The sequence below is a fragment of the Gopherus evgoodei genome, chromosome 22, assembly GCF_007399415.2.
Source record: "Gopherus evgoodei ecotype Sinaloan lineage chromosome 22, rGopEvg1_v1.p, whole genome shotgun sequence".
Lineage (NCBI taxonomy): Eukaryota > Metazoa > Chordata > Testudines > Testudinidae > Gopherus > Gopherus evgoodei.
The window spans coordinates 8,032,183-8,053,866 of record NC_044343.1 but is presented as its reverse complement, the minus strand read 5'-3'; the positions used below and the strand labels follow the sequence as shown (position 1 = coordinate 8,053,866).

At 55.1% G+C, this 21,684-nt stretch overlaps 1 long non-coding RNA gene across 1 annotated transcript in view; it reads left to right on the top strand.

The window, feature by feature from the left end:
• Positions 1-21,280, top strand: part of LOC115638708 — a 72,863-nt gene extending 51,583 nt beyond the window's left edge. Inside the window, exon 4 of the long non-coding RNA XR_003997505.1 lies at positions 20,568-21,280. This is a non-coding gene — a long non-coding RNA (uncharacterized LOC115638708). The remainder of the gene's footprint in view (positions 1-20,567) is intronic.
• Positions 21,281-21,684: the final 404 nt, after the last annotated feature.

Sequence of the window (21,684 nt, the reverse complement as noted above, 5' to 3'; positions counted from 1 at the left end):
GTCAAATGACTGTGTGAAACCAGACCAGGAGAAGGTGTGTGGTCATTCATCAGGTCACTGCTGACTTCCATCAAGGCACTGAGTTGCTAGAGGGAGTTACAGAAGAGCTTTCTTGGCCACACCACCACCGCCTGGTCACGGACACAGCACCGGCCATACTCCCAAAGTCCTGCCCTGCATGCCTGCGGATGGATTCCCAGGCCACGGCTTTGATCGCTTCCCAAGCCAAGTGCGCATCTCTGCACACTCTTCTTTCCAGATGCAGCGTTCGCTCAAAGGAGGCAGTGTGGAATGCCCATAATCGAGCAATTAGATGCTAATGGAATCCTTGTTTGGCCCAGCTGTCGTGCTCTCCCTGAGAGTGGGGGGAGCACCTGGGGATAGGGGTGGGGGGAGCTGCATGCTGAAGCAATCAGACTAGCTGGAAGAGGCTTCTCTGGTTGCCACTTCCTGTAAATGTGGGTGGAAGAGTTGGCCAGGAGGCCACTGGGAGTCTGGACTCCTAGCTCCCAGGCAAGTCACTCCCCATGGCCTAATCACACCCCTGCCTGGAGAAGCCAGACCAGCAAGGCTCTCTCCAACCCTCCTTAGCTCTGTCTACACTAGGGACACCGTGTAAATGCTTGCTCAGCCGGGCACCATCTCACCTAGCCCTGCGCAGGGCAGGCCTCACTGCCATGCCCCTCCATGGTGAGAATTCCAGTTGGTTCTGACTGGTCCCAGCTGGCAACAAACCTGGTGTGCCAGCTGCCGGTAGAAAGCAATGGCAACCAGAGAGGAATCTCCCTGATGGTAGCAGAGGCAAGAAGGCTGCAGAGAGAGCACTCAGCCCCTTGGCTGGGATTTCCATAGGGACTCAACAGAGTTCAAGAGTTGAGTGCCTAACTCTCTTGGGCCCCTTTGCAAATCCCAGCCTATAACAGCTGTGGCAGCCCCAAGCTAACCCTAGTGTAGACAAGGCTTTTGGGTGCACGGGAGAAGGGTAGAGACAGCAGCATTTCTGCCCTGGTGGGCTCCCTCCGCCCTGCCACAGGAATGCATAGAAACCCCAGGGCATGATGGGATCTTGGCATCCCAAGCTGCCCCATGGCAAACGTCCTGCGCTGAGCACTCGTCTCTCATGGAGTTCAAGCAGCGTTGGGAAGTGCTGGGCGGTCGGCGCAGGCCCCAGCAGCTAGAGAGACGGATAAATATTTACTAGCTATGAAGATACACATCAAAACAGCATCTTCATTCAGAGTGGGGCTGGTGTCTCTCTCTCACGAGGGGGTTGCCAGTTTAATGACAGGGCATTATACTTCCCAGCGGGGAGCCCCCAGGGCTGGTGATGCAGAGAGCGGCAGCCCCTGGTGAATTTCTTCGCACAGAGCCTGTCAAGGTGATCCCTTCCCTGGGTGACGGTTAATTAGAAAAGAACGACGCCCCGTGTTTGATCACGAGAGGGAGCGATTGAAATGACTTCCACTGACGCTGGGGAGATGGATGGGAACGAGGGGAGAAAAGACACCAGCTCCTCCCCGGGGACAGATCTGAAACTCTCAGAAACATCTCAGAAGATCAAGGGGGCTGGGGAGACAGGTCTGACAACCCAGACTCTGGCTTCTCTCCAAGGAGCTCAGAGGCTTGTAGCTGGACTCAAAACCCACTGCCGCCTTTCTGCTGGCCGCTGGGTGTGGGACCAAGCCCCCGAAACCCATGTTGGTCTTCAAAGGTGCAGCTGCCACTCTCAGCCCTGTCAAAGAACGCTGGCAACTGCCTCCTCTCCCCTGGGCTTCCCAGGAGGTTGGCGGTGCCAGGCCGGTGACTGAGTAAATATCTTTATCCCCCGCATCAGGATCCAGGTTTGCTTGTCGCAACTGCTTGTCCATGGGCAGTGTGATCCTTCCAGACCATCCCTGGAGCCCCTCTAGCTACGTCCCACGGCACCGATCGGTTACTGAGGCTCCCATCCAGCAAAGCACATCCACCTGGGTACTTAGATTTAGCCACAGGAGACTGGTCAAGTGCTTAAACTTAAGCATGTGCTTAGCTGGATCCCAGCCTTAGTGCTATTCCCAGGCTATGATGGACCCAGATTCCCAGGTCTGGTCTCATTTGGGAGACTTTGGCTCCTGATCTGAACTTCACGGCCTGGGCCAATCATTGGCTAATATATATTTCCTTAGAGAAATATGGCCCAATCACAGGGGAGTCTTATAACCAATGTTATTATGGAAGCATCAGAACATTGACTAGGTCATCTCCTCTCTCCCACTAGCCCACAACGTGGAATCATCACTGGATGGACAGTGCATAAAGCCCTCTGGGGTCACCGCCTACCCCTGCTCCATCACGCGGCCACATACGAGACCAGGAAGCACCGGAATGCACGAACATCACAGTCCCACATCTGAAAATCTGTGGCAGCCCAGGGATTGTGACTAGACCAGGCTGCCTCTATCCCTAGCTTGTCCCTCCCATTCCTAACATTTCCTCCTTCTCTCTGCCACTTTCCTTCCCTCCTACCCCATTCTTGTCCCTCCTTTGTTTTCTCCCTCCTTCCTCTGGATCATCTCTCGCTCTCCCCCCTAGTATCAGCCCACTTTTCTTCTGTCCTTCACTCCACCCCATTCTTCCCCCTTTCACTAGATTTTCAGTCTTTTAATTAATAATTAATGGCAGGAGGCAACTGGGGGATGTGCAAGTCAGAAGAGAATCGGACAGATGAATAGACCAAACTGAGCCGAACGGATCAAATTTAAAAAACCTAACACGCAGATCTACCAAAATTCACTCCCACTTGAACGATCAATTTCATATATTGCTGAGCTCACAAACCCGGGACGAGCCGGGGAAAGTAAATTTAGTTCCATGGGCAGATCTGAACGCGGCTGTGCATAGGCACAGTATTTCCATTCCAAAGGCCGGCGCATTGAACAGAGGTGCTGTTTGGAAGCACACAGCTTTAGGGTGGAGTCCGCGGGTCGGGGCTCGGAACATGATGTTCTACAATCTGGGTCTGTCGAGGCCTCGCTGCTGTTTAAGAAGCCAGTAGGGCTCTGAAGCTCGGTGCTCCTGCAAAGGAGCGGAGGCAGAAGGTACAGGAAAGCCCAGGGCAGCCCACAAGTCAGACCCTAGGGGTAAAATCCTGTCTCCACCAAAGTCAAGGGCAAAACTCCGGTTGATGTCAGTGGAGCACTTTGTTCATTTGTGTGACAGCAGCGTGTCAGGGAAATGACTGACAGCAGAGCCGATCCCGTCGTGCGAGGGTCCCTCCCCAAAAGAGCTTATCATCTAAACAGGCCAGAGGGAGGCCGCTAGGATGTGGGGTTATTCCCATAGTACAGGTGAGGAGATGGAGTACAGGGTGGCAACATGATGTGACTAAGGTTATACCAGGAGTCTGTGGCAGGGCTGGGACTGAACCAAGCTCTCCTGCAGCCTGCGCCTGACCCACAGAACCAGCCTTCCTCTTACGTTGTTGCGTGTGTCAGAGGCACACAGAGCTGCTGGGCGCCCAGCCCCCCTTTGCCTATCTCCCCCTCAGACACTCAGATCTGGCGCGTCTCTTTGAAACTGGTCTTTGGAGATTCTTCTGCAGCATCCGTCACCTATCGTCTCCAAATCTGCTCAGAAGACAAGCAGCGTCTCAGATATTTCACTCCCTAGCAGTCTGCCTGAGCTTTGGAAGATAAAATCTCCCTCGCTTTAATTTAGTTTTTACTTTTCCCTTCACTCCTGATCCACTTCGCCGGCCTCTAATTAGAACAAGTCCATTTAAAACTTACCGGCTGGATCACCGAAAGGACAGTTGGCATCTGGAAAGTGTGTTTGCGGAGCCCGGTGGCAAATGGCTCTCTGACCCTTCCAGGATCAGAGAGAGGACCCCGCTATGGTGCGGTCTGCATAACATCACCATCAAACGGGGAGGTTTCTTGGCTGGAAGAGGTGAGACAGAGCAACCTGGGAAACCAAAAGGATTGACATGATGAGCTGGAGGAGACACATGAGCAGGGTGACCCTGTTGCAGGGGAGGGCTGCCTGTGAGAAGGCAGCTAACCCTTTGGGGGACGCCTGGCCGTGGTCCTTCACAATTATTCGAGGCTCCGGAGCACTTCTCAAGAGCAGGGATGTTAGCCCTGGCGTCCCAGCCAGATTCCAAGGCCCCAGGTCAGCAAAGTCTTAATAAGACTAATTAATAATAATGAATAATCCTCTCCCCAGCTAATATAGTTCCTGGGAATATTGGCTGCTCTTCAGAGAGAGAAATCACAAGCCAAGGGACCCGTGCACCAAGTCAAATGCTGTCGCCACCTCTGTTGCTATAATTTTAGTCTCCTTAGATCTCAGGCCAATAATAAATATAACTGAGTAGTCTGTGGATACTCTTAGTGGGAGCTGCAATTCCTCGTAAATCCAGACTGAATAATTACCGAGAAAGGCCTCGCTCAGCAAAGGGGCATTGCTAGCTGCAGCCTGGGGCTTGCGCTCTGCATTCATCAAGCTGAAGACGGATTGGAGAGATTGAGTCTTTTCCTGTGAATCAAACCCTCACCGTTTCTATGCATGATCCCCAGCACTGCACCTGCAAATTCAGGGTGCAATCATGTACACTGACCAGTTAGGATTCACCCCGGCACCCCCTTTCTTTTCAACATGGGTTGTGTCTGCACGGCTCAGAACGACTCCTGCCTGGAAGACTCTCAGGAATCCCTGGTTTATATCATTAGGGAAGGACATATTTGTTCCTTGGTCATCACTATGGTAACTGCAGGACAGTAACCCCCAGAGGCCCTAGCGACTGTCGGAGCCCCATTGCGCTAGGCACTGTCCATACATATATTGGGAGATGGTCCCTGTTACGAAGACCCTACAGACAGTGTAGATCAGACAGACAAAGGCAGGAAGGGTAAGCAGCAGCGTAGGGATCTACCTCCCCTTTCCTGCTGCCAGCTCAAGAGGAAATCTGGCTCTCAGCATCCATGAGCCGCCTTCTCTCTCCTTTACAATAACACCTCACTCTTCTATTGCACTTCTCACCCCTAGACCTCCAAGCACGTCGCAAAGGGGGCCGGCCCATCAACCCTATGGTCCGGCCTCTGCACCCAGGAGCCAGACCCCTGCTGCGTGCCGAGACAGGGAATCCCACAGGCAAAGCGCAAGCATCGTACGTGTGCAGAGAGCGGTAAATCGTGCGTGCAAATGAGCAGAACGAGCCATTTGCCACGGCAGCAGTTAGCCGTTCAACCCCTGCTCGCCATTTCCATGCACGATCCCTGGCACCGCACATGCAAATGAGAGATGCAATCATGACACAAAATACACACACACACACACACACTCTAAATCAGGCCCCTAATATCCCAAAGACCAGAACTGGCAGCGTAAACAGCAGAAACCCCAGTGCTGCAAGCCGCTTTAATTGATCCCGTGCTGCTGGCAAATACTGGGCCTTGCAGTACCCCTTTACGTTCCGCGCCAGCCCGGCTTGCCTGCTGTGATCTGCAAGCGTGCAGGGCAGTGTAACATCCCAGGCCCGTCTCAGAGCAGAGGGGCAGCCTGCACGACCAGCAGCCTCCCAGGCAAATGTTAACAAGCAAAGCATTTGCTCTACCTGCAATATAATTACACACAAGATGAAATGGGAAATATACCTTACACTTAATTAATAACTCGGTGCAGTTAAAAGCACCCTGCATGCTCCTTCTGACGGCGAGAACACTGTGTGCTGTACCTTCAGCTTAATTACTAGCTGTCTCCCGTAGGGCAGAACAATAAGGGACAAGACATTTTCCTTCCCAGCAAACCCGGCTCGCCTCGAAGTCAGCCTGCCAACAGTGCTTATCCAACCACTACTGCCCCAGACCACCAGGCTCCTTGCCCTCCCATGTACTGTTCCCCTAATCACCAGCCTCCCTGTCCTCCCAGGCACCACTATCCCTACCCACCATTGGTGTTCAGCAGCAATGCCTTTCCACTAGTGCATTTGTTCACCAGTACTTCCTTGATTGCAGAACACCTTTGTTCCATGATGACTTCTTGCTGGTGCACCTATTCACCAGTACTTCCCCATGTGTGTAATACTGGTGTGATCACTTTTCACTACTGTACTTATTCACCAGTACTTCTGTGTGTGTAACACCATTGTGATCCCTTTTCACTGCTGCACCTGTTCACCAGTACTTCCCTGCTTCCTTGAGCGTTTGACACCAGTGTGATCCTTTTGCACTTGTGCATCTATTCACCAGTACTTCTAAGTGTGTAACACTGGTGCAATCCCTTTGCACTAGTGCAGCTATGCATGAGTATTTCTTAATTGACCATCCCGAATGACTACACATCCTCAGAGCTGAAAGCATTCCCAGAAAAGTTATAGACTGAAACTAGAAACTGAATGCAAACAAACAGCTCCAAATGAAAAAAAAATAAAGCGTGCTTCTTTTTTTTTTTTTGGTCAGCAGCAGCAAGAATAGACAAAGTGTCTCATATCTATGGATGGATAATTAGATCTAGGCTGAAATGATGAAAAGATATTTGGGAGCTTTGAGGCAGAACTCTTTGAAGCTGTAAATCCTGTGAAGATAGCATCACTGGAAGGGCCTACTGAGATATATTTACTTAGGACCTGCCTTCTGTCACACACAGTGAGCGAAGCCTATAAATAAACAGGCTACCCAGCACCAAAGATTAAAGTTTCACTGAGGAAAGTCAAGCCCTGTGCTCATGGGTGGAGGCGTGTACATCACTTTGGCGATTGTTTTCTGGTTGGCTTCAGGGATTGTGTGCGCAGGGGGATGGGGGAAGGAAGGAAAGAGAATGTGTGTGTGTTTTGAGTGTGAGCTGCGTGGGTGGCTTCTGTAAGGGCAGGCTTTGTGTTAGTGTGGTTTGCATGTGTATGCGCAGTGATGTGTCTCTTTGTGTATTGTGTATGTGCTTCTGTCAGGGTCGGAGAGCATGGGAAGGGCATGCTTGTGTGTGGTATGCATGCATTTCTTTGCATGCAGGTGTGGAAAATGCATGTTGATTTGTGTTGTGAGAGAGTTGGCTGTATGTTCTGTGGGGGGGGGGTGAACCCGTGCACTGACTGATGTAAGTGTGATTGTGTGAGTTCAGCTGTATTCTGTGTGTGTGAGGAACATGTGGATTGACTTATGTGTGGTTCTGTGTGTGAGTTCAGCTGTGTGTGCGTGTGGTACCTGTGCATTCACTTGTGTGTGAGTTCAGCTGTATGCTGCGTGTGTGGGAGGTACACATGCATTGACTTGTGTAAGTGTGGTTATGTGGGTGAGTTCAGTGGTGTGTGGTATGTGTGCATTGATTTGTGTAACTGATTAGATATGAGAGTGCAGGTGTGAGCTCTGCATGTGTTTGTGTCTGAGTGTGCATGGTGCGGGTGTTGGTCTGTATAAGGCAGGGTGATCAGATGTTCCGATTTTCGGGTCTCTTATATTGGCTCCTTTCACCCTGCCCCCATCCTGATTTTTCACACTTGCTGTCTGTTCACCCTAGTCTAAGGCATCGTTGTGCGGGCAGGGACTCAAATACCAACAGTGACAATCATTACTAATTAACCATCGGACCCGCGCCATATTGACCTGCTGGGTGACACACAAAAGAGCCCACAGACAGCTTCAGCCCCAAACCAGCATCGATATCTCCCGTGCTTTGTCTTCTCCTCGCTTTTCTGTCTCTGCCCCCTTTTCTGCCATCATTCTCCCTCCGCTGCTTGCCCTGCTTCCGCCCCCGCATTCTCCCTCTTCTCCCCGGATTGCTGCGAATCTCTGTATTGAGCAGCAGATTCATATTCTAACTGGAAATTGCCCTGAAGACAGACAAGAGAGGTTCAGGCTCTATAATAATCTGAGCGAGCGAGAGAGAGGAGAGAAGATGCAGCCTGTGGCTGGAACTAAGGCAGCAGCTGGGGGCTTCTCACCCCCCACTCCAGCCCCCCTAAAGCACCAGCAGGCCACATGTAGCCTAATGGGGACAGGAGTCTGGTTCCCCTCCCTGGGGTGAGCAGGGCCGGCTCCAAGCACCAGCATCCCAAGCAGGTGCTTGGGGGCAGCAATCCGTGTAGTTTTGCCCCCAAGCAGCGCGCCGAATTGCCGCTGCAGAGGAGGGGGAGGGGGCAGTCCGTGTGCCATTAGGGCAGCACGTGTGTTTCCACAGTGGCGGCAATTCGGCGGCAGCTTCTATGTTCAGCTGTCTGCGGTGGTGCCGCTTCTCTATTCCAGCTGAAGACAGAAGCTGCCGGCGAATTACTGCCGCCGCCGAGGAAACACGTGTGCCGCCCTAATGGCACACGGACTGCGGCCCACCCCCCGCAGCAGCAATTCAGCACACTGCTTGGGGTGGCAAAAACAGTAGAGCTGGCCCTGGGCATGAGCCCTCACCAGGCAGCAAACTCAGGCACCTTCTCTCTGCATCTCAGGATTGTGACACCCCTGTCTCTTCACCACCGTCCATACCCTGCCCCCTCATGCCCACATACCCCTGCCCCCCACACCGCCGTACCGTGCCCTCCTCACACCCACCATCCCCCTGCCCCACCGACGGGGGTTGATGATATTGACAGCTGGGTGCATGGAGATCCGAGGGCAAATTACCCTCCCTCATCCTTCTAACAGCCAGGGTCCTCTGCCCTGCACCCTCAGCCTGTTCTACTAGACTGGCACTTTGCCATGGGGCCCTCCTTTGAGGCTGCGCCGGCAATGCACTGGCTCTAGTGTGTGCCATCATCCCGCCTCCTAGTGGCAGGAGCCGAGAGAGGATAAAAGCCCTGCTACTGCTGAGGAAGAATGGAGACGCCTCTTTAACTCCCTGGGGGTGCGTGCTGGGTGTTTAGCCAGGGGCATGCTTAGGCCTGGTTCCATCCCCTGGGGAGAGGCTGATATTAGGGATAAACCCACTCCTCCCTGGGATGATCTGGCCCGAGGCCCATGGGAGCTACATCCACCTCTGGGGCACGGCCACAGGCTCTGATCAAATCCTGAGCCCAGAGCTCCCCAGCCACCTGCTTCCCTTCCACACGGCCCAGGCGCCGTCCACTCAGGCTGGGCATAACAGTCACACAATAAGGCCAAGGTTTCTAACCATCAGAGGAATGAAGTTCTGGAGCAGCCTCTCAAGGGGAGCATAGGGGCAAAAAACACAAACTGGCTTTGAGACTGAGCCTGATATGTTGTTGGAGGGGAGGGGAGGGGATGGCAGGGCAGCCTATGGTGGCACATAGCTGATCTGCGATGGCCAGCAGCCAATATCTCCAATGGCCGGCGATGGGACACTAGCTGGGGAGGGCTCTGAGTTATTGCAGAGAATTCTTTCCCAGGGGTCTGGCTGGTGGGTCTTGCTCACATGCTCAGGGGCTAAGTCAATGCCATATCTGGGGTCAGCAAGGAATTTTCCCTTAGGTCAGATTGGCAGACCCTGGGGGGTTTTCTCCTTCTTCTGCAGCATGGGACATGGGTCACTTGCAGGTTTAAAGTCAATGGTGGAGTGTCTATAACTTGAAGTCTTTAAATCATGATTTGAGGACATCACTAACTCAGCCAGAGGTTAGGAGTCTGTTACAGGAGTGGGTGGGTGAGGTTCTGTGGCCTGCAGTGGGCAGGATTCTAGACTAGATGATTCTATGAGTCTGTAATCAGGGGACGTTAATAAGGACAAGGGAGTTCCATTGAAATGGAGACAGGGGCCTGCAGTCGGAGCCTAAACAGAGCTCCAGGCGGGGTCTTCTTGGAGAGGAACTAGCTGCTTTGATTCTCCTCAGGGAAGTGATGGCAGCCAGAGAGGAGACTAGAGGCAGCAAAGCCCCAGCTCTAGTGTGTGTCCCACCTCTGATGGGGGCATGTGGTGAGGGGGCAACTCACCACTGTGGCACCTCCTGCTGGTCATCCAGGGAATTAGCTCTTCCAGCACAGAGCACCCTCTGCAGGCCTGTGTCCGCTGGCCCCCATGTCTCCCCCTAGACTCCAGTGCCCTTCTAGATCAGGGTTCTACCCCCAGCAATAACCCCCAACCCTCTAGACCCACCTTGCCTCAGTGGCTACTGCCAGTCACTATCTAGCCTCCACCCCCTGGGGCAGGCTCATCATCAGCCAGGGGATCAGGACCTACTGCCTCTGCCTATCTCTGGGCTACCCCTCTGCAGCCCCAGTACCTTTTATAGGCCTTTAACTTGGCCTGCAGGTTTTCCAGGCTAGAGCTCCCCAGCCTTCCCCCAGCCTTGCTCCACGCACCGCACCGCACCGCACCGCACCAGCCTTCTCTCTGATGAAGCTAGAAAGAGTCTCTCTCTGAGTGTCTGGCTTGCGGTCCTTTCATAGGGTCAGCTGGGGCCTGATTGGGGTGTGGCCTCACCTGTGGCTGCTTCTCCCAATCAGCACAGTATCTCTCCAGGGCTGCTTTAACCCCCTCAGGGCAGGAGCGGAGTGATTGCCCCGCTACAGGGCAATTCCGTGGAGACCTGTTCTGGGGCAACTCCTTGGCTGTGACCATGAGACTGATCCCCTAGCTGCTCTTAGCACTTTCTCGAGCCAAAGGGAGCCTGCTGAGGAGATGCCACTCCCCAGCCATGGCTGGAAATGACCCTCCTTCATAAGCACTTTTCGCCTACGACTCTCATAGTGCTTTACCAAGCACCTCAGTAGCACTTACCCCAGTTTACAGATGGGGAAACTGAGGCACAGCCAGGGGACATGACTTGCCCTGGGTGCCTCACAGCATACCCAGGAATAGAACCCACAATGGTGTCCCAGGCTACTGTGTGAACCACTAGGACATGCTGCCTCTTCTGTTCAGCTCCCCCGGCTGATGGGCACTTTAACAAGGTGCATACAATATTCAGGGGCCCCCTTTAAGATCCAGCCACTCTGTAGGAAAGCAAGCCGGCAGGGAGTGGGAGCACAAGAAACGCAGCCTTTGTTGGGCGACTGAAGCCAGAGAAACCGCCTGGAACCTCCTGGCCCCAACCTAGCAACGCCCCCTCCACTGACCCCAATAATCAGCCTCTTCTCCGGGGCGCAGAGTGGCTGTTCCTCCCTGAGGGGCGGAGCGGCTGGGGCTGTTTGATGTTTGCAGTGTCAGCAACCGCAGCAGTGAATGCTCCGGGCCACCTGAATGGCCCTGAGCAGCAGCCGCCCGGAAAGTGGGCACCCGGTGGGATTGTGGGAAGAGACGTTCTTTTATTCTGGGCCACTGGCAGGGGCATAGGGGAAGTTGGGGAAGGGGGGTTGAACCCACTAACTGGGTTTCTTTATGTTAACCCTTCCGGCTCTAGGGCCACATTTGTGCTGTGCGTGGCAGCTGTTGGTGCCCGTTGTGGCTGTTGGTGCTCGGACAAGTTGCTAGAGTGCTCAGTGCCCCTGCAACCAGCTGAAGCTGGTGAATTCTGAGCCCGTAAGTAACGTCACTGCCAGCCTTCCGTGCCTCAGTTTCCCATCTGTAAAATGGCAACAGTAATGCTTCCTCTGTCTGGCCAGCCTCTTTAGAGTGTGAGCAATTGGGGGCAGAAGGTGCCTCTGGCTGTGCACTTGGGAGGCTGTGTGGCCTAGTGGATTGAGCAGCAGCCTGGGACTCAGGAGACTTACGCTGTGTTCCTGATTCTGCCACGTGCGTGACCTGGGGTCAGTCATTTCAGCCTCGATCCGCACACGGGCTTAGGCCTAAGCTGGGGTTTAGACACCAAAGTCCCTTTATGCATGTGGATCTTCTGCCTCTTTGTGCCTCAGTTTCCCTTATCCACAAAATGGAGATAACGGCGCTGACCTCTTTCGTAAAGTGCTTTGTGATCGAATGATGAAGGGCTGCAGACTATTATTGTACAGCGCCTGGCACAGTGATGATCTCAAGTGATGATAACATGGTGGGAGTTCTGCACTGGGCCAGGGCAGACTAGTGACCCCCCCCACCTGTCTGTGTCACTGAGCCCATTTCTAACACACCTGACTGTGATTTTGCGGATGCCTCCCATTTCTGCTCCTCTTTTTCATTCTCACCTCGGTGGGAATTTTTCCTATTATAATCTAAATATTTGGCCGTGGCTGTAACTTTAGAGAAATAATAAACACAGCCAGTCCTCCCCTGGCCCCCGGATCCAGCAGTCAGCCACTGTTACCCTGTGCCACTTTGCCACCCTACTCGATAACGCCCCATAATTACCCCTGCTTTCCATTCCCGCTCCGATTTATTTGGCAGTTGAATTCCAGTGATTTTCATCGAGCCAGCCAGGGTGTTCCACCCGCCCCCCTTGTCGAAGTGCTCTGTGTTTGACAAAGCTTTCCTGATCAGCTGTGGGCGTGTGTTTCATTTCAGCCCATAACCACATGAAATCTCAAGGCTTTCAAAATCAACTCAGAGACACAGCTAAGGCGGCGATTGCTCTTTTCCATCAGACTTTCCTCCCCACGTCCAATTTCTAAGATACCACTCCAAGATAAGAACTTTCTCCAGATTCCCCCCCGCCCTCCGCTTACGTAGATTGGTCTCTGGCCAGGTTCATCAACGTCTCTGCTGGGAGAGTTTGCGCTGACGCCCCGTCTGGTTGGATTGACGGCCAATCAGTTCATAATTGCCTCCTGCTTCATTTTGAAAGGAGGCAGCTGGAAAACGGGCCTTATGGAATGAGCCTCTGTTCGCAGAGCCGGTAACTAACCAGGTAATACGGCCTGGTTGGTTCTAGTTCAGCCAAAGGTTAATCCTGTGCCTAGCACTCAGCCTCCTTCTGGGGTCTCTGGTAACAGAGACAGTTCTTACAGATAGCCCATCCAGCTGTGAACATCTGGAACCTGAGTCCTCCAGGGACTGAAAGAAAATCAATTAGTATTGGCAGTTCTTGGATTAACTAAAAGGCCCCATTTAAAAGGAGATGAGAAATGACCGGTGAGGAATGTGAAAAGCTGGTCTGGAGAACGTCTCTGTAGGGCTGTAAAGTTACTAAGCACAGCAGGAAAGCATCTTTAAATGGCTCCCCGCTACGTATGCCTGTGTGCGCGCATGATTACACAGGCTCATTGCATGCACACATGCCTGGTACGCAAACACGGCATGCACGCTTGCATGGATACACACTCACACATGCTCACTCTTCCGTTCGCGACACCTGCCATTAGGCACTCGGTTCCCTGGGCACTGCCCAGTACCCAGACACAGAAGGGCAGTAGGTTTTGCATGTCTAGCGGCTGCTGTTAAAAATGCAGCATTTGCCAACCCTTCCCTCTGGGGGTGGGAGGGAAAGACGGGGACTCTGAGACCTGCCCATTTCTCCAGCGCCATCCACAGAATGGGAGCGGTGGGGTAGCCACTGGGAAACGCCACCTTTCTCCTGGCCATCGATTACTGCTCAATGGACCAATATCAATTCCAGGGGCTAAATCAGGGGTGTGCAAACTTTGGCCTAAGGGCCATATCTGGGTATGGAAATTGTATGGTGGGCCATTAATGCTTACGAAACTGGGGGGTTGGGGTGTGGGAGGGGGTGAGGGCTCCGGCTGGGGGTGCAGGCTCTGGGGTGGGGCCAGAAAGGAGGTGTTCAGGGTGCAGGTGGGAGCTCTGGGCTGGGGCAGGGAGTTGGGGTTGGAGGGAGTGAGAGCTCCAGCTGGAGATGCAGGCTCTGGGGTGGGGCTAGGATGAGGGTTGAGGGGTGCAGGAGGGTGCTCCAGGCTGGAACCAAGGGATTTGGAGGTCAGGAGGGGGACCAGGACTGGGGCAAGGGGTTGGGGCACAGGATGGGGTCAGAGGTGCAGGCTCCAGACAATGCTTACCTCAAGCAGCTCCCAGAAGCAGTGGCATGTCCCCCCCTCTCCAGCTCTGTGCGCTGCCCCATCTACAGGCACCATCTCTGCAGCTCCCATTGGCCACGGCTCTTGGCCAATGGGAACTGCAGGGGCTGCGCTTGGGGCGGGGACAGTGTGCAGAGCCCCCTGGCTGCCCCTATACATAGGAGCTGAAGAAGGGGACATGCCGCTACTTTCAGGAGCTGTGCGGAGCCATGGCATGTGTGGAGCAGGGCAAACACCTGATCCCACTCCCCGGCGGGAGATCAAGGGCCGGATGTGCCATAGTTTGCCCAGCCTTAGGCTAAATTCTGCTCTCAGTTACAATGGTGTCAAGTCAGAGTGACTCCGTGGAGGCCAATGGGATCCGTGCGGCCTCTGAGATTAAGGCCAGTCTTATTTACATGCCTAAAGACGGACTTGGCCTCACTTTTGGCTCCAAGGTGTTGCCCTGAGTGACTTGCCCAAGGTCACACAAGCGAGTCAGTTTCAGAGCCAGAAACAGACCCCAGTTTTCCTGACTCCTGTCCGCTGGGAGACGAAGGGGAGACACATTCCCCGCCCTGGGGAGGCTACCGGCTAAACAACATGGGCAACGCCAGAGGGGGGCAGCCCTAGATCTCAACCACCGCAGAGCTGTGGGGGCTGTTGGGATGTGGCTTTTTGCACCAGCCCCATCTCTCCAGTAAAGCCTCAGTTAGCAAGAGGCAGGGTGGCTCTCAGACGGCATTTCCTTTTCAGGCCCTCTCCCCACCCTCCTCCTCGGCTAGGATCCTGTGCTAGTCTCCTTTTTGGCCCAATCTAACCTAACAGGCTCCACAGCTCTGGTTCCCGGGCTGGGAAGGGCTGGGGCTGTAAACAGAGGAAGAGCCTTGGCTCGGGTTTTATGCCACCCGCCCGGTTCTTGCTGGAAATCCAGCCCCTTCCCACCTCTCAGGGCCGCATTCCGGAGCTGGGGCTGGCAAGGCAGGCGGCTCTGGCGGGTGTTGGGGAAGGGGTAGGTGGATGGGGTTTGGTTGCCTCTTTTCGATACAAGAATGAAGGTGGCATGAAGGGCGATCGGGCTGGATCGGGATGAGCAGGCGGAAGCGGGGAGGGAGGGGGGCCAGGAACCTTCTCCAAGCTGGACAATGGGATTGGAGAAGCAGCAGCTCAAGATGGGTGTAATTAATGTCTTTCTGATTAGGCGGGGAACCTCCCCTCCCCAGGTTCTGGTCATCAACCTCCCTGCAATTAGTCGCTAAGTAACACATGGATATTTACACTGGAGTGACCAGTCCGGGGCTTCTCTGCTCCCCGGTAGCAAGAGCCCAGCTCCTTGGAGTGGCCTCACTGGCTACACGAGGGAGGTGGAGGGTGGTCAGGGTCCTGCCCTGTCTCAAGCCATTAGGCCAGGGGATTGCATCAGGTGTGTTTCCCCCTTGAGCTTCCTCTCGCTGGGCTTAGCCTGCCGCTGCTGCTCCTGGCGGGGAAGAGGGCGGTGGCTTTGTGGGAGGGAAGTGCGGCCATACAGGTCCTGCCCATCAGTGGGGGCACTGCCCCAGCCAGAGGGTGTGGGGTGCTGCTTAGCCAGGAGACAACAGGGCACTGACTGGCCATGGGATACGGGGTCACTGCCCATGCATGGGATATGGGGGCACTGCACACCCATGCTTAGCTGGGGATATGGGGGTGCTGCCAGGGCCATCCCTAGCTATTTTGGTGCCCTACGCAGCCCCTCCACGGGGGGGCTGTGTGGCACCCCAGGCCTCCATGGGGGAGAGTGGGGTGGGCTGGTTCCAGGCCTCTGCGGGGGACAGGAGGGGGCTGGTCACTTCCTGCGGGAAGTGGAGTGACCCGGCCCCAGCCTGCTCCGCTCCCCTGGCTCCCAGCCATGCCACTGGCAAGTGCTGGGGGGTGGTTACCCCCTCCCCCCAAGCCTGGGAGCCAGGGGAGCGAAGCAGGCTGGGGCTGGGTCACTCCACTTACCATGCAGTGAATGCAGGGTCGGGCCTGGCTGCAACCTTCAGGGGAGTGGGGGTGGGAGTGGGGCTGGGGCAGGGCAGGGGTGGGAAGAGACGGTGTTAGGGCAGAGCAGGGGTGGGGGTGGGGGACCTCTGGAGAAGAGCTGGAGCAGCATGCAGCTGAGCAGGGCACCAGGAAATTTGGTGCCCCAAGTTTCCTGGTGCCCTACGCAGCTGCCTACTTTGCCTATGGGTAAGGACGGCCCTGGGTGCTGCACACCCATGGGATATGGTCTGCACGGCCTGAGATTTCCTGCCTTTTGGGAGCATAAGAATTTGCTGGCATTTGACAGGCCGGGGCGCTGCCCTTTATTGGAAGCGATGGGGTGGGGGATGCCAACGGGAACAGGATCCGGCTTCTAACAGGAGCCAGTGATGACCCCAATCCCAGCAGAAGATTCCTGGGGGCTGCTGCTTTCCCTGATCCCAAGATCCCAGATCCCAAGCTCTTGGTCAAAGGCAGGGCAGACTGACCCCGGCTGACCTGAGCTGCAGCGTCATGTCCTAATGAGACATTTCAGAGGACGCTTTGAAGCCGGACATTGAATAGAAGACGCTGGCTTTCCTGGCTCACCTGAGTGGGGTGGGGGCATCATGAGGGGCGGCGCAGGGCTAGGAGCCCTGTGAAGGACAATGACTGGATGGGAGGGTGCTTGAGAGCCAATTTCCACCCCCCAAGCTCTGGAGAGCCCCCCCCCCACTTGTGTCCGTGTAACAGAGTTCAAGTCCTGCCCCTCTTCCCGGGGCCCACATGCTGCTCCCAAGAAAGCTCAGAGAGGCTTCAGGGCTGGGAACCACCCGTGTCGTTATTTCGAGAAGGTTTTCCCACCACCCGTGTATCTACAGACAAGCCTTGTAGGGTCAGTCACCTCCTGTACGGGCAGAGGCAGCCTTCAGATAGGAGACCACCAGTTCCCTCCCTCCCCGCCTGACCTCTCCCTGGCTGCCCCCACCTTCTGGCCCCCTCCCAGCCTTTATAGCGCTTGGTTTGTCAGGCCAGTAGGTGTTGCCAATCCTCAGGCCTCTTCCATCAGCCCCAATCTGTTTCCCCTGATTGGAGCTGGCTGGGCAGGGGCTAATTAGGCGCTTTTGCACCAGCACCCTGCTACAGCCAGGCAAGGTGCTGAGCTGTCCCTCTGGCTCCCCAAACCTCCCCGCACTGGATCAAAGGCCAAGCTGGCCCATTCCCCGGGGACCTCACTGGCTCGGTAGCAGCCTGAGACCTGCCTAGCGAGGTGCAAGGCCGAGTTCAGCCCCGGTGTGATGCAGGTTTAACTCCACCAGAGTCCATGGCGCCCTCGTGTTTCACCAGGTGTGAGGGAAAAGCTGCGGCCCATGGCACCGCAGAGAGGAGACTGCTCGCTCAGCGAGGCTGTTCACTCCCAGCCCGAGGGAGAGACCCCCGCCTTTCCCCTCCCACATACCTAGACACACTCCCACACACCCATTTGCACACACACCCCACTCATGCACGCATGGCCTCACTTGCACGGGCACACACTCATACGTGCACTCACACCTGCACACGCTCACACATTAACCCAACCCACCCTGCCCGGGGCTGCACCGCCCTGTTTCACAGAATCGGGTCCCCCAGACTGGTGGGGAGGGGGGCAGAAGAACTAAGGAGCCTGCATGCCCTTGAAGCCTGGCACCAGGGGACTACCGCAATGGAGAGCACTCCCCTCCTCCCTCTCCCCGTCCTCAGTGGCGCCTTCATCTTCTCCCGGATGGCAGGCGCCAGACAAGTACCCGCCTGTGGGAGCTGCAGAGGGAAGGGGGAAACGTGAGGGGGGGAGCCACACTTCTGAGGGAACATCCTCTGCCTTCAGCAGAGCTAAAGGGTCCCAAGTGGGACATGAAAGGCCCGCCACGCTCACTATGCAGCTGTGCTAGGCCGGGGCCCTCCAGAGACCACGGCGAGTCCTGTTTAGCTGCAGTTAGGGGGGAGAGGGATGGCGGAACAGAAGGAATGTCGGACGAGCAGCGCGCCGGCAGAGCAGCCCACCAGGGAGCACATCACCAGCGCCGCGTCTCTGATTTGTCATTGGCAGGGGCACTGGCCCGAGAGAGCTCAGGCTGCTGGGAGTTGCAGCTGGGATTGTCCAGGGCGCTCACAGGGCATCCTGGGTGAGTTAGGGCACTGCTGGGGGAAGCTCACTGCAGCGTGCGCCGTCACGGCCAGGGCACTGCTGGGGGGAAGCTCACTGCTTCTGTTGTTGGGGATGGAATCAGCGCTGTTTAAAACAGAAGTTGCTCCTGTCGGGGTTTTCAGCTGTAACAGCCGTTCCTGGAGGGAAGCGTTTTATCTTCCCTCTCACCCCACCCTAACAAATTGTTTTAATTAAGGAAATGCCACTTCCACTTCAGACCATCATTTGCCTGCAGAAATGCTGCTAACTACAGCGAAGGAAACACTCCACAGCTTGTGAGATTTGTGAAACTTGTTCCGAGGCAGCGGGGGGGGGGGAGGAAATGTGGATTTTTAACTTAAAAAATAAATATGAAAAAGGGAAGAAAAATGCTTCGCTCCGCATGGATCAAAGGTCCCAGTGCTGGCTCCGCACCCAGCAGGGGCAGAACGCTAAGCGCGTGGGACAGGCCCGAGGCAGCCGATTTCTAGAGTCTGTGTGTCCGGGGCGCCATTCATCTGCTTGGATGGGAGCAGAGAGCAACAAAAATCCCATGAGTCTACAGAGAACGTCCTCGGCCCTGGCAGTCATTATTAATAGCACCTAACCTGACCTCCAGGCCCCATCGTGCCAGGGGCTGCACAGAGTCCCTGCCCCACAATGCTCACGGTCCAAACAACTTGCCCATGGTCACCTCCCAGAAGGCAGCCCCCGGCCTCTGATCCCCACCCTGTGTAGTCCCTGCTGGATCTGGTTCCCTCCCCTTCCCATGAAGCTGCTTCCAGCTCCGTGCTGAAGCACAGGGCGTCTGTCTCTCTGCTACTGTGCCAGCAGCCCCACTAGCCTTCAAATCCCGATCTCGCACCAGTCCCCTCCCTCTAGCTGCCAGACAAGGACAGAGCTGTGCCAAGGCACCTGCCAGCTGCTGGCTGCTAAGGCACCAGCAGCTGGCAGGTGCCCAGTGCAATCAACTTTGGCCCCAAGCTGCATGGAAAGGAGCCCAGGGCCTGGAGGACCTAGCAGTTGTTTTCACACAGGGCACAGGGAGCGTAGGTGAGGCACCTACCCCAGGGCCAGCGCAACCCATTAGGCGACCTAGGCGGTGGCCATGGACACTAATATTTGGGAGGCGGCGACTGCGGCAGCCGGATCTTCAGCCGCCCCGGTCGTCGTCGGTATTTCGGGGGCGGGACCTTCTGCCGCCTCTGTCAGGCGGTATTTCGGGGGCGGGACCTTCCACCGCTTCTGTTGGGGGTGGCATTTTGGGGGCGGGACTTTCCGCCGCCTAAGGTGCCAAAAAAGTTGGTGGCGCTCCTGACCTACCTCCCTCTCCCGCCTTCCCAAAGGGTGCCTCTTCCTGGATCCCGTTTCTTCCTCCGTGCAGGGGAAGGAAGAGACGTCATGCATGGCCTGCTCCACTGCTAGGGTGACCAGACAGCCAGTGGGAAAAATTGGGATGGGGGTGGGAGAGTAAGAGGAGCCTATATAAGGAAAAGACCCCAAAATCAGGACTGTCCCCATAAAATCAGGACATCTGGTCACCCTAGCCACTGCAGACCTTTGCAGGGGTACATGGCCCCTGGCGGGAGGGCAAGAGAGGTCAGAGTTTAGGGGCTGCACTAGTGACAGAACAAGGAGCAATGGTCTCAAGTTGCAGTGGGGGAGGTCTAGGTTGGATGTTAGGAAAAACTTTTTCCCTAGGAGGGTGGTGAAGCACTGGAATGGGTTCCCTAGGGAGATGGTGGAATCTCCTTCCTTCCTTAGAGGTTTTTAAGGTCAGGTTTGACAAAGCCCTGGCTGGGATGGTTTAGTTGGGGTTGGTCCTGCTTTGAGCAGGGGGTTGGACTAGATACCTCCTGAGGTCCCTTCCAGCCCTGAGATTCTATGATTCTCTCTCTAGTGCCCGAATTCCCCCTGGTGCAGGCAGAGACAGAGCAGAAGTAACTTGCGCCTCCTCTTTCCTGGGAGCTGAGAGGTGGCTCCACCCTAGTACAGATAGATCGGAGGCCCCATGGGGCTGGGACTGTCTGTTCTCTGTCTGTACAGCACCTAGCACAACCGGGCCCTGCTCCATGACGAGTTCCTAGGCGCTACTGCAATACAAATAATGCATAATAATGCACTGACACAAGCTTCCTTCCTGCAGATGACCCCAGGCACATACCCTCCTACCCCTCTGGAATGCCTGGCAGCGACCCCAGGGGCCCGTCGAGCAACAGGGATGCCTGTGTGGCCAGTTGGTATTAGGCGCAAACCAACTCCCGCTGATGCTCACTGCTAACTTGCCCTTGACACCAGGGAGAGCTGGTGCTGCTCTTCTTAGCACCCACAGAACAGAGCCTCCTGGATCCAACTGCCAGGCTCCTCCGGTCCCCATCAGAGCCACTGCAGAGTGACCACAAGTCCTGGCCGACCCCCTCCTTCCTGTCCCTTGCCCTGTTCTCCGGCACGGCGGGAGTTAACCAGGAGCCCTTCATTACCAAGTCACCCAGATGGAGTATGGGACTGATCGTGACGATTTAAGCACAAAGTTTGCAAATGTTCTGAGCTGTAATGAATACCTAATTCCCCAGCTTTGTCATCAGCCGGAAGGCGCTCCGCATTACTTTACGTTTTCTGTTAACGGGTTTCATGAATTTTAATGGCCAATTGCTGCTTTTTCTTTTTTGTGTCATCAACAGAATTAAGTTCTCCACCCTGGTGGTCTCTGGCTGCCTTTTCAGCTTGCTCCCGCCGCCTCCTGCCGAATGAAAGTCACCCCCAGGAGAAGATCCAGCTGCCAGGGCCAGCTCACCCCAGCTTGAATCCCACTTAAGCTGACTCAGGTGCCTAAGCCTGTGTGCTGGCCATCTGCAGAGGGATGAGTTTCCTCTACAGGCCAGAAAAGCTTCCCCCGCTGTTGTTGAACTAGCTGAGAAAAATGGGCACACACACCCCTTGGACCTACAGCAGCTGGATGTTCTAATGCACAGGCAATGTGGCCTAGTGGGTGGGAGACCGGGGTTCTAATCGTGGCTGTCCTGTGATTTAGGACAAGTCACTTCCCTTCTCCTTGGGCCTCTAAGCGTATGTCTGCACTGCAATTAAAAGCCCACGGCTGGGTGTAGATATCTGGATGCAGGCTGCAGCCTAGGCCCCTGGGAAGGGTCCCAGATCTCAGGCTGCCAGAGCGAGAACAGTTATGCTGCAACAGAACAGCTCTGCAAACTGAGCCAACTGGCCTGGGCCAGCCACGGGTGTCTCACTGCAGTGTAGACGCACCTGCCGATCCCTCCCTATGACATGGGGCTGGCACGTACTTTGAGAGGCCCGGAGTGAAAGCACCTGTGGAAGTGGTATTATCAGTAAGTCTAGTAGGTAATCCCGCTCCTATAGAAGTCAAGGGGAACATAAAAGGAACAAGAGTGCTAAGGCACCTTAGCTATTGCGATGATGGGACACTAGGTGGGGAGGGCTCTGATTTGCTACAGAGAATTCTTGCCCTTGGTAGGTTGTTCCAATGGTTAATGACCCTCACGTAAAAATTTGCACCTTATTTCTATTCTTAATTTGTCTAGCTTCAACTTCCAGCCACTGGATCCTGTTGTCTGCTAGATTAAAGAGGCTTTTCTTATTGAATTTTTCTTCCCCACGTAGGTACTTATAGACTGTGATCAAGTCACCCCTTAATCTTTTCAACGTTAAGCTAAATGGATTGAGTTCCTCCAGTCTCTCTCTAGAAGGCAGGTTTCTATTCCTTTAATCATTCTCGTGGCTCTCCTCGGAACCCTCTCCAAATCTGCAACATCCTTGCTGAAG